Source organism: Phacochoerus africanus, chromosome 5 (genome assembly GCF_016906955.1).
Source record: "Phacochoerus africanus isolate WHEZ1 chromosome 5, ROS_Pafr_v1, whole genome shotgun sequence".
Lineage (NCBI taxonomy): Eukaryota > Metazoa > Chordata > Mammalia > Artiodactyla > Suidae > Phacochoerus > Phacochoerus africanus.
The window spans coordinates 34,663,910-34,677,080 of NC_062548.1; the positions used below are offsets into that span (position 1 = coordinate 34,663,910).

The window sequence follows — 13,171 nt, forward strand, 5'->3', positions numbered from 1 at the left end:
ATGGGTTCCAGGAAAACTGTATACTACCTTTCCCTCCTGGGAAATTTGCAACGGAAATTGACGTATTTCTGCAGAGAGAGTCCTACAGCAGAGAAACCTGATTAACTGGGTTTACCTAGTCTTTTCTAAACCTATTTGGCCACAGGACTCCTTTTATATGCAGGAACTATTAACATCCCACTGATCTAGTGTTCTAGTGTTGAAGAAACATTGGTTTATAGTCTTTCCTCTTTGGTTTTCCTATCAAGTTTTGAATTCTTATGTATCTCTAAGAGTGTATTAATAAGAAACTGAGTTGCAGAGGTTAATTTTGTTTTTGCCCATCCAACAGTCTGTGGATTTATCTTTCCTCCCCTCTAGCTGGTGGCTCTGGGGAGTTTCTAATCACAGAATTCTTATCCTCCCCCTGGCAACCACAGAGTTGCCAGATAAAATATAAGACACCCAGTTGAATTTGAATTTCAGATCAACAATGAATAATTTTTTAGTACATGCTTACACTGTCTTTTTTACCTGCTGAATCTGGCAACACTGTCATTAGGGTGGCTGGGCACCCCAAGGCCGGCCAGCCTTGGACCTCCTTTCTTCTGGTTCATAACGCCTGTTCCAGGGATGGTATTCCATCAAGCAGGATAACCGGAGAACATCCCCTGCGATTCTTGATTTAGTGTTGGAGGAAAAAGATGTGATTCATGTCACAGAACTGAGAGAAAGTCAGTCAATGACTGGCTCAACCATCTCCTCCTCCACAGGGGCAAGGCTCTCTGTGGAAGCCCAGAATGAAACTACCTCCTCCAGAGAAACTAGCCAAGAGATGCAGAGAAATGGAGCTCCTCCAGCTTCAGCGATGTCCCTGGATCCACTCTTCATGGGAAGCAGTCCCATCTTTAGCTCCCCAGGTACACAAGCCAATACATATTTATCTTTTGCTTTGTTGTCGTCTTTTGCTAATTTGATGGCAACCAATACAGAAGTATACGTGGTGCTTCTTTTCTGCTGTCATAGTCCTATATATTATTTAACATTTATTTAACATCTACTGTATGCCAGGGCTCACACTAGATGACTCCCTTTCCCCACCGCCTGGCATTAATGGCCATTCAGGTCACTGTCTTGATCTGTGTTGCACAATCAGAGTCCCCAAGCCAGCGTTTCCTCTAGGTGGGATCTTTCTCCCACCTCCAGCTTCCCACACCTGACCAGTGTTGTTAGAATCTAATTTTTAAAAAAATGTTATTGGAGTATATTTGACTTACAAAGTTGGGTTAATTTCAGCTCAACAGCAAAGTAAATCAGTTATACATATTTATATATATGTCCATTCTTTTTCAGATTCTTTCCCTGTATAGGTTATTACACAGTATGCAGTAAATTTCCCCATACTCTACAATAGGTCCTTGTCGCCCATCTATTTTATATATAGTAGTGTGTGTGTGTGTGTGTGTGTGTGTGTGTGTGTGTATCAATCCCAAACCCCTAATTTATCCCTTCCACAACATTTCCCCTTTGGAAAACATAAATTTGGTTTCAAAATCTTTGATTCTGTATCTGTTTTGTAAGTTATGTTGTATCATTTTTATTAGATGTTAGAATCTAAATGTGCACAGAGTCCTAAAGGCTAGGGGCACCTCAGCACAGAACCTAAGCAAAAGTATCAGATGCATTTTGGCTGCAGACCTTCTGCCTCCTGAGAGCTGTCAGTGGAACAAGGTTCCTGTCCCCAGTTTGCTTCTCACTTAGAATGCTTAGCAGCAGAGCAGCTGTTCAACATCAGCTTGAGAGTGAAGTCTTGGGACTATGGATTCCCAGTAGAGCGAGTGTGTTGTAAGGAATGTGAGGCCGAACCCTCCTCCTTCAAGCCCGTGAGTTGCATAAAGAATGCAGCGACTAGTGGGAGAAGGGTGCTGGTTCCCAAAGACATTCATTTGGATGTGACTCGTGCTCTTCTACTATTTGGGGACAAATATGGTTGTCAAAGATGTCACTTAGCATTGCAAAGTGATGACCCTCATGTATTCGTTGTATTTTAAATGATGTTCAAACAGTAAATAACATGGGAAGAATTTGTTGTTGTTCAAGGACTGAGATGGCCCTGTCATTTCTCTAACTTCCTCTCCCCTTTATGTGTAGAGCTTATGATCCTGCTCTTTTGAATCACCAGAAATTCTTTGGGTGGTTCATGTCTTGCCAACCCTGTGTCTTGGCACACATGGTTCCCTCTAATTGGAATACTTTTCTATCCTGATTCTTACTGTGAAATCCATCTGGGTAGCTCCTAGCCCTCGTTGAACATCTGACTCAGTCATTATCTTTTCCTTCGAGTTCTTTTTAGCCTTCAGGTGATGCTTCACTTCTGTGATTCCACCTTATCCTGAATTTACCTCTATCATTGAACATTTCACATCTATTATAAGTATTGGTCTATTTCTTCACTTTATCTCTAGGTTGTGAGTTTCTTTGGGTGTTTTTATTCTCTATATACCCAGAACCTAGCAAGGGACCTGAACAATAATATCTGTGGATCAATTAATTTTTTAAAATAGGAATTTCTAAAGTTTCTATTCTTACTTTGGGGAGTTTCTTGAGGGCGTTTGGCCTCATATGTGTGTCATAGTGTAACAGAAAAGTATTGCTTTCCTGGTATCCCTTCCCCTTTCCCATATTTCTATCAGCTTTGAATTTTGGTAGATTCTTTAGGTACTGGGAAAGCTGATACCAATATCTGGGTCATGTGACCCCAGCCCTGCCAATCAGCAGTGTCCATCTCTCTGGCTGCAGAGGTTGGTTCAGGGCCCACCATGTGACCTAAGCCAATCCAGTCAGAGTCAATCTCAGATCTTTGGCTACAAAGTCTGGACCACAGAAACTCTTTTCTTCAGGAAGCTGTTTTGAGTAGATGGTAAGTCTTGGCTTCCTGCAGACATTCTTGCTGCCATGAAGGAAACTGTCCTGAGGGCACAGCTAAGAGAATTGTAGAGAAACTCAGCTGTAAAACTGAAAACATAATGATATTTTTAATCCCTGGAGCAACCCATATTGGAAATCTACCCTAACTCTGGACTTGTCTGTTGCACAAGTCGATAAATTCTCTGTTTTGCTCATTTTAAAGACAGCATGAGTTCATTATTTGCAACACCAAGTCTTCACTTGTATTCATAGCCCTTCTTCCTTCCTGGTGAATTTTATCCAATGAGAACCATTGCTTAAAATTAAATCAGTCATTCCAATTGATGAGCTAGACTGTAGCTGAAGGTATAGGCTACATTTGGATCTACTGGGAATACCCTCCACATTTTCTGTAATCCACCCTGCCGCTGTTTACGGGGCACTGGTCTATTTCAAGTACTGGACCAGATGCTCTGTGACATCTCAGTAATACAAAGAGGCTGCAAGGTGCTGGCACTATACTGAAACCAAAGCATAAAGGTACATTGCTTCCCCCCTCAATTAACTCTGTAATCTCGGGCTGATCACCACCCTTCCCTCGGCTTGAGCTTCTCATCTATGATGTGAGGGTATTAGTTGATAATTCTCCAAAATTCCTTCCAGCATTAACTTGTCACTCTCTGTGTACAAATAATGTAAATATACTTGATATTGAGTCTGATCAAAATAAAGCTTCAGGCTTATTTACCCAGCCAATATTGGTTAAGAGTCTATTATGTTTTAGGTGGTAGAGACACAGCAATGAACATAAAAGACAAAAGCAAATGTTTTCGTGGAGTTTACATTCTGGTGGGGGAAGCAGATAATAGAAAATATCTAAGTGGGATATACAGTAGGTCCTCTTTATTCATGGAGTGAGTATCTGTGAATTTGCCTACTTGCTAAAATTTCTTTGTAACCCCCAAATCAATAGTTGAGCCACTTTCACAGTCATTGGCCGACATGTATGACATTGAAAGAAAATCTAAGTCACTTAATGCATGCAGTTCTCAACTGAGGTCAAACGAAGTGATGCCTTCTTGCAGCTCTCATGTTCTAAAGAAACATCATTTTAGCACAAAAATTCTGGTGCCAAGTTTTCTACTACATCAGATTGGAGTAAGAGCTATGAAGGAAAGCAAAGTGGGAAAGCAGGAAAAGGAGTCCGTATTTTTAAAGACTGCCACAAAAGCATGTTTCAGGCAAAAAAGAAGAAGAAGAAAAAAAAAAAAGAATGAAAACCCTGCAGTAGGTGTGTGCTTTACATATGGGACGGGCAGCCTGGTAGCTATAGGTCTAGAGGGGACTGAGGCCAAAGACAGCAGGAGGAGCTGAGGCTGAGAAAATAGCAGAGGACATGCCCCATAGGGTTTGAGGGCTACTGCAAAGTCCTTTTTTTTTTTTCTTCTTCTTTTTTTTGTCTTTTTAGGGCCGCACCCACAGCATATGGACGTTCCCAGAACTGTAGCTGCCGGCCTACACCACAGCCACAGCAACACCAGATCCGAGCCACATCTTCTACCTACCCCACAGCTCATGGCAATGCCAGATCCTTAACTCACTGAGCAAAGCCAGGGATCGAACCTGCTTCCTCATGGATGCTAGTCAGGTTCATTTCCGTTGAGCCACAAGGGGAACTCCCTACTGCATTTCTTTGCAGGACTTTGACTGCATTCTGAGGCACATGTGAAACTGTTGGGGAATTTGACAGAGGAGGGATATGATCCAAGTTCATTTTAATGGGGTTCCCCTGTCTGTGGCATTGAGAACATTCTGAAGCAAGACAGGGAAGAGGGCAACCAACCAGTCAGGATGCTGTCACTGTGACTTGGGTGAGAGCGGGGGACTGCGAATCTTGAATGACAGACCTGCACCATCACTGTTCACCTTCTAAGGGAGCAGAGGTGGCTGGGAATTTGAGAGGCTCGATCTTATTGCAAAAGTCCTTGAACCTGAGCAGTAAATTATCCTCAAAGTTTCATTAGTGCACCTTGGCATGGTTCTCTCCTCGGACACCCTGTGCCATGTTCTTCTTGAGAAGTGGCTATAAATAACCTGTGATTCTGCTCTCATCAGGGAAACAGGACCTGGAGTCGCTTTCCCAACGCATTAATAACTGCCCTCTCCTCACCCCCAAATTAATATTGTTATGAGGCAACTTTGCCACGGTTATCTCCTAATCACCATTTAATCCCAGCACTCAGCCACCCTGTTATGCACCAGACTGTGCTTCCCCTTAGTGGCTTCAGAGGAGCACTGGGTTCTGTTGAATTTCCAGCCAGGTAGCTTTTCCAGACAAACCCATTGCATTGTGATCGAGAAATTATAATTGTGATCGAATTAACTGCATCCATCTTTATGGCTGCTTTATGACGACATGTAATTTGGAGCAAATTTGAGGCAAAAATTCAAGATTCAAGGAGAAGGAAGAGATTTGAATTCCACCTTCCCATATTCTTCAAAGGCAGCAGGGGTGGGGGAGGAAGGAAGACAGAACTGACATTTGGTGAGCATGTACTCTGCCCATTTATTCATTCCTTCATTCAATATTTATTGAACTCCTACTACATGCTAGGCATTGTTCTAGGTGCTAGGAACAGAGCAGAGAGCCAAGACTCATATCAGTCAATGAGGTGAGAAGTAGAACAGAAAAATGCACTGATAAAGAAAATGAATTCCAGAGCAGAAAAATGCACTGATAAAGAACATGAATTCCAGAGCCAGACTGAGCTCATACCCCAACCCCAGTCATGTGACCTAGGCTAGTACTTTGCCTCCCCTGTGCCTCCATTGCATCATCTTTAAAACAGGAGATAATATAGATGCCTGGATCACAACTCATTGTCTGACATGAGCTCACATTCCATATATTTCGTATCAAGCTGGTTAGGGGCTTGTCAAGTGATGTGAAATGCACACCCTCCTAAAGGAAGAATTTAGGGACATCTGAGTGCAAGGGGACCTGGCTCATCCTGTTAGGCACTGTGTTCAATGCTTTTCTCATCTCACCTAGAATCCTATATAATCTCAAGAGATCAGCCATACTTCCTCTTTTTCACAAACAAGGAAAGAGAAAACCAGGACTGGGACGTTTTGTTGCTAAGCACACAGAATGAGGTCTACACAGCGGAATGAGGAATTGAGACTAAGTACGATTTGATTCCAGAGTCCGACTTCCCCAGGCTGAATTTCCCTCTGGGGCTGAGAGCTGGAAAGCTGTTTTGCCTCTAACTATAAAACACCCTGCCCCTTCCCTCCACTTAGCAGCATCAGGGACTCCAGGAAGATGGCATGGAACATCAGTATAGCAGGCAGCCTTAAAGCTATGCTGCTCCAACACCGCCTTTGTACTATATCACAACAAATGGACATGGTGATATGTTCTCTTGACCTTCTTTGGGGGTAGGGAACTCAGTACCTCCCCAGGCATCTTACTCACAGATCTGTTGGTTTGTTTGAGACTCCTGTTGTACAAGTTAATACATTCTCTCTCTTACTCATTTTTGAAACAGCTGGACTTCTTGTCCCTTCTAAAATGGTGTATTCTCATGCAGCTCACATATGCCCTTTCCCTCCCCCCGCCCATCATTTGAAGGAGCTACCAAACCTTCTAGGGTTTAGATGAAAAAAAAAAAACAAACTTATTTTTCCCCCCAGCAATTTTTAAAAGCATTCTGAGTGTGGTTAAACCTCTTTATTCAACATAAAAGAGGGAGTTCCCATTGTGGCGTGGTGGAAATGAATCTGACCAGGAACCATGAGGTTGCAGGTTCGATCCCTTGCCTCGCACAATGGGTTAAGGATCCAGTGTTGCCATGAGCTGTGGTATAGGTCACAGATGTGGCTTGGATCTGGTGTTGCTATAGCTCTGGCATAGGCCGGCAGCTACAACTTTGATTAGACCCCTAGCCTGGGAACCTCCATATGCCCCAGGTACTGGCCTGAAAAAAGGACAAAAAGACCAAGAAAAAACAAAACAAAACAAAACAAAACACATAAAAGAGGCCTCTATTAGGGTGATCAGATTAATGTTTTCTAAGCCCCAATTAGGCTCTAGGGTTGATGACACAACTATTGTACTGGTACAATATTCTAGAGATAAGAATATCTAATTTTTATTAAGTGCTTATTATGACCAAGCACTATGCTAACATTGTATGTGGCTTGTTTGCTCATTAAATCCTCACCACAGGGAATGTAAACTGGTACAGCCACTATGGAGAACAGTTTGGAGATACCTTAGAAATCTATACATAGAACTTCCATATGACCCCGCAATCCCACTCTTGGGCATCTATCCAGACAAAACTCTACTTAAAAGAGACACGTGCACCCGCATGTTCATTGCAGCACTATTCACAATAGCCAGGACATGGAAACAACCCAAATGTCCATCGACAGATGATTGGATTCGGAAGAGGTGGTATATATACACAATGGAATACTACTCAGCCATAAAAAAGAATGACATTATGCCATTTGCAGCAACATGGATGGAACTAGAGAATGTCATACTGAGTGAAATGAGCCAGAAAGACAAAGACAAATACCATATGATATCACTTATAACTGGAATCTAATATCCAGCACAAATGAACATCTCCTCAGAAAAGAAAATCATGGACTTGGAGAAGAGACTTGTGGCTGCCTGATGGGAGGGGGAGGGGAGGGAGTGGGAGGGATCGGGAGCTTGGGCTTATCAGACACAACTTAGAATAGATTTACAAGGAGATCCTGCTGAGTAGCATTGAGAACTTTGTCTAGATATTCATGTTGCAACAGAAGAAAGGGTGGGGGAAAAAATGTAATTGTAATGTATACATGTAAGGATAATCTGACCCCCTTGCTGTACAGTGGGAGAATAAAAAAAAATTATATATAAAAAAAAAATCCTCACCACAACCCTCTGAGATTTTTATCAGGCTGTTTAGGAGATGGGGAAATTGAGGCTCAGAGAACTCAGTCGCTTGTCACATGTAATAAGTGACGGAGTTACTTTTTGAACCCATGTCATCTGACCCCAGAGTCTACTTTCTTAGCCACCAGATCACAACCTCCCTGGTTCAGAAAAGTTCTAATGATGTCGTATAAGATACCATGTATACTGTAAGCTATGAGGCTGCAAGACTAGTAGTTTGACTCTGTACCAAGTCGCATACTTGGAATATAGGAAGTACTCAGTAAACATGGATGAATGAATGAATGACTTCACTCACAGGATTAGTGCAGTCTCTGCATGGCCTTTTAACTTGCTTTAACAAGGTGACTGTCAAGGTTAATATTGAATACAAAAAGTCTAATTTCTTGGAACTGGAGCTTTGGAAGCATCCTGGTAACAGCCTTGGCTTTGGGGAATTGGAACCAATTTTGGGAACCCAGAAACTTGCATTCTCTCCTCCCCTATGAAGATGGGCTTAACCTGGGCAATTCTTTAGGTCAAACTCAGGATATTAAGAAAACAAACATGAAAGCTCCAGTGTCAAAGAGATTTTATTGCTATTTGTTTTTTATGAATTTATTATAAATAGGACGCTTATAGGAACCAATGAGCTGTGGATTATTTGCATATTCATGTAGCCCATTCATTTATTCATTGACCCAGCTATCGAATAAAATGAAGGGGTGGCATTAATTTTCCTAGAAGCAACTAGAGAGTAACTGCCATTTCATGCTCCAAACTAATGTATTCCTGGGATCCGGTGGTTCAGAGATGGAAAGTCTGGGCTAAGATACAGCTGGAACTTGGAAGTATCTGCTCATCGTTAGCAATGTCCCCTGGGACTGCATCCTGAAACAATGATAAAGTGAAGAGGATGAGCTCTTTAATGGCTGGATTCACGAGTTATCAATCCCATTTAAAGAGTTTGTTTGAAATAGTTGTACTGTGAGCTGAAGAAGTCCCCAAAAGTAGGTTTCCAGAAGAAGGAGGATACAGTGTTTTGAAGTTAGGGCATCTTCGAGTCTCAGCTCCACTCCTTCTAAGTTGTTTGAATTCCTTATCAGTGAGGATGTCAGTCTGTGTGTTATCTCAGTGAGGCAAGGTGGTTTAATAAAAATAACTAGCTTTTTAAAAATCGATCAAACTGGGGTTCAAATCCTGGTTCTACCGCTTACAAGCTGTGAGTCCTTAGGCCAGTCTCTTGACCATCTCAAGTCTCAGTTTCCTCATCTGTAAAATGGCAGTGAGTGTATTTAACCCTTCAGGATTGTTTGAGGACTAACACAATAGCAGGTGTACATTTCCTGGCATAGACATGGTTTTTAATATCATTCATTTCCACGTTCCTCTTATGTGCTCCCAATACATAAAAATAAGCCCTACTTTGTAGTTCCCTGGTGACTCAGTGGGTTAAAGATCAGGTGTTTCACTGCTGGGGCTTGAGTCACTTCTGTGGCACAGGTTCATTCCCTGACCTGGGACTTTCACATGTCGTGGGTGCAGCTGGAAAAAAAAAAAAAAAAAAGATAAACCCTATTTTTAGCTAATACGAATTGTATTTCAGGAATCTGAGGCTTGACTGTTAATAGAAGATCCAACTCACGTTGTCTTGAACAGCAAGGGGACTTATTGACTGGGGTAAAGGAACATCTCAGAAGAAGATCTGGCTTCAAGCAGGATTTGACCCATCTTACACAGATACTTCCCATCTTTCTTCTACAAATTCCTCATTTCCACTTCAACCTAAGAGTAAATCCCCTTGTGATGCAAAACGGCTGCCTGGACTTTGCAGCAGCCCTGTGCTTCCCACTACCCCTCCCCGCAGCAGCAGGAACCAAGTATGCCTGCCCCTATGTCCATTTTAAATAGAGAAGAAAGTTGTTTTTTTTTTTCCTCTAGCAAATAGTATCTCTTATCTCATTGGCTCAAAATGTAGCAGATGCACGGAACCAATCAGAGTGGCTTCCTGAAGTTGTGGACCGTTTTAAGCCAATCAGAGCACATCCCTGGAGGCGAGGGCGGGACTTTGCCTGTGTAAGAAGGGGATGTTACCCTGCCAAACACTGCAGTTTCATTACGGAGAGGAAAGGGAGGTGGATGTGAGTTGCTTTTTTACTTTTTGCTGTCCTTCAGAATAGAGTAAGAGAGTTGCCCCAGGACCCTCATAGTCGTGGTCTTGTGTCATTTTAGAGGACCTCACAGGATGCTAGATTTTAATAGGATGTTATTTTTAATCTTTCACAGTCCTGATTCATATATTTTGTGTCACAAAGACATGAAGATCATCATCTGGGTTAGATTTGAAGGTTGCTGGACCTTCCCAGCTGGAAGATTTCGCACAGCCCCTGTAATAGGGGAAAATGTGCTCTGTTGTAAGGGAGTTAATTGGTACTAACTAAAGCATGGTGCTCTGACTTGGTGGTGATTCAGAGGGAAATGATGGTTAAGGCTTCTCAACGATGCCGCAAGAAATTTGCTTTATAATTCAGTTACACAAATTTTTTTTTTTTTTGGAAGTAGTGGCTCAGATGCTCAAAATCTCTATGCCAGCTCACTAGGCAGGAAATCTTAAAATAAAAGCTTGTGTTCTGGTCCATGAAAGTTTCAGTCTGACCTTTCCTGTCTGCTAGGGCAGGGGTATTCTAAAATTCTAGACCTGGTGAGCACCAAAACTGTCAGTCGCATGGCATGGGTTGAAATCCCTGTGCCACTTTTTGTTGTATGGGCCTCTGCTTCCTCACCTGTAGAATGGGGATGCTTGTGCTGTCTGCCAAGAGTTGTGGTGAAACCCACAGCACAATGCCTGGCACAGTGAAGGCTTGATAGCAGTCACTATTATTGGCAGTAGAAATAGAAAACTAAGAATAGAGGGATAACGGTAACCTTGGCCAATTATAATTTACTCATTTTGTGCTTCAGTTTCCCTACCTATGGGACGAGGGCATTGAGAGTACCTCCCTTATAGAGTTGTTGGGAAGATAAGTGAGTTAAAAGCAGGTGTTGAGGAAGGATGTAGTCCTGTGAATCTCAGTCAGGGATGATTTTGTCCCACTAGGGGCCATTTGGCAATGGATGGAGGCATTTTTGGTCACAGCTGATGGAGAGGGGCTACTGGCCTCTAGTGTGTAGAGGCCAGGGATGTGGCTGAAAATCTCACACTGTGCAGGACAGTCTCCTCCAAACAAAAAGTAATCTGGTTCAAAATATCAGTAGTGCCCAAAGCTGAGAAACTCTGCTAGAGCATAGTCAAAAGCCTGAACGAGGTCATCTTTTGTTCTTTTGCTGGCTTTTGTGACTTTGCCTTCCCATGGAAAGCCGTTCCCATGAGACCGAGGCCATCTCTCAGAAAAGAGCCAGATTGGCCTTGTGAAGTGGGTTTTGGTAATGCTTTTCTTTTAAACGTCTGTTTAAAAATAAAGCTTAAAAAAAAAAAAAAAACTTTGTTACTGTAAAACACCCCAGGCTTGACCACCCCCTGTTTCTGGCTGTCTAAATCCAACCTGGGTTCACAGAGCCCCTTCATCAGTTGTGACCCGGAGCAAGTTGTTACCTCTTTTATGCTCATTTTACTCAAATGCAAAATGGCACTAATAATTCACTTTTCCCTTGGGGTTGTTGCAGAGATTCCATGAGTGAAGGTAGCAGAGGCACTTAGCACAAAGCCAGGCACCACAGGGTGTCTGAGATCACTCTTGCACTCCTGGTGGTTGTTAACTCTCACGTGCAATCATGACACCTGCCTTTCCCACCTTTTGCTGAAACTTATAAATACAAAGAGAACATGGATGTGAAATTGTATTTCCCCTCAAAGTCAAAAGGAATCATAAACATAAGGCCGTTGTTAAAATTAAATTGCAGGATGATGAGGAATATTCTGGGAGACTCCCTCTGGTGAGGATTTCATGAATTTCAAGAGCAGAGATCTGGCTCCCTGCAGAGCCAAAGCTCCTCATCTTCCTTGTCTTTGCAGAGATGAATACCACTTCTTCTGGTTCCCCAGAAGTCAGCATCTTATTTTCTGACTGCTTCACTCATTTCATTCCAACTGATTTTCCATTTCATAGCAAGACAAAGAAAAAAAAGCAACCCACAAAGCAGAAGAAAAAATGCATTCTCTGTCCTTTACCAATTATATTTCTTTGGACCTGATCATTTGGGAAAACCATATAAAGCTCCTCAGTGTGTGTATACACAGGTGCTTGTGTGTCTGCATGGAGTGGGGGAGTGATGACATGCTTGTCATTTGAGTGCTTCTAAGAACTTGTGTACCTGAGTGCGTGCCCACATATGTGCCCAGTGTTGCATTATGTTATCAGCCTGTGTGGCCCTGAGTGCCTATGTCTTTCTAATTATGCGTGAGAATCTCAGAATCTAATTATGTGTGAGAGTCTCAGCCTCCTGTCTGAGGCTGTACATGTACCTGCATGTCTGTGCTGTGTATGCCTGTGTGAGCCTGTGGCTTCTCTATTGCAGATGCCTTGGTTTTATGTTTGTAAGTTCATAAGTGGACAGATGTGTTTGCTTATGTGACTTGCTTATGTTGCTCAGGTGCCTGTGACATTCCTTACATGTAGGCACACATGCACATGAATATTTGTGTACACACCAGAGGCTGTGACTTGAAGTATATGTTTTTGCTTGTGTGTATTTTAGTGGATGTTACCAGTGACTGTCCATCTGATATGTTGGGGTATGTGTGTGTGTTCGAAAGAAAAAAGAAGCAAAGACAGTTGGTGGATTTTTATCTTTGTGTCCATCACTACGAGGAGGGAACGTTCTCTCCACTCAGTTGTTTTAGGGAAGAAATAGCAGCAGAGACCATGCAAACAGCAGGAAGAAAGTTATTAGTCCTGATTAGTTCCTCCTTCTCCTTCCACAGTGAAAACGCAGATTTTTTTTTTTAAAAGACAGTGTATTAAAATGTAGGGAAGAAGCTATTTTTAAAAAGCTTCGTTGTGTTTCTGATATTCTCAGAAAGGCCTGGAGTCGGAAGGGCCAGAGTCTGATCCAGGAATCTTGCTTTGTTTATGTTCTGATGAACTGCACATCCGAGAGAATGTGCTGGAAATCCCCTGCTTAGTTATGTGTTTGCCGATCCATGTTTAAGAGTTGCCACTTCGACGGTTTTAAAAATGATGAGGAGCATGTTTTGCGGATGCTTAAAAGGGGAAGCTTTTTAATCTGTGATCTCAGAAAATTTAAATGCTATGGAGGTTTGAGCTGGTGAGGCACTTATGCATGATCTAGTTTAACTTTCTTGCTGCAGGGATGAGAAAACTGAGACCCAAGGTAGGTGGACTTGTTTCT

At 42.4% G+C, this 13,171-nt stretch overlaps 1 long non-coding RNA gene across 1 annotated transcript in view; it reads left to right on the top strand.

Moving 5' to 3' along the window:
• The first annotated feature begins 491 nt into the window (after positions 1–491).
• The window catches only part of LOC125126758 (uncharacterized), a 92,565-nt gene continuing 79,885 nt past the window's right edge, over positions 492–13,171 (top strand). The window contains exon 1 of the long non-coding RNA XR_007134780.1: positions 492–899. This is a non-coding gene — a long non-coding RNA (uncharacterized LOC125126758). The remainder of the gene's footprint in view (positions 900–13,171) is intronic.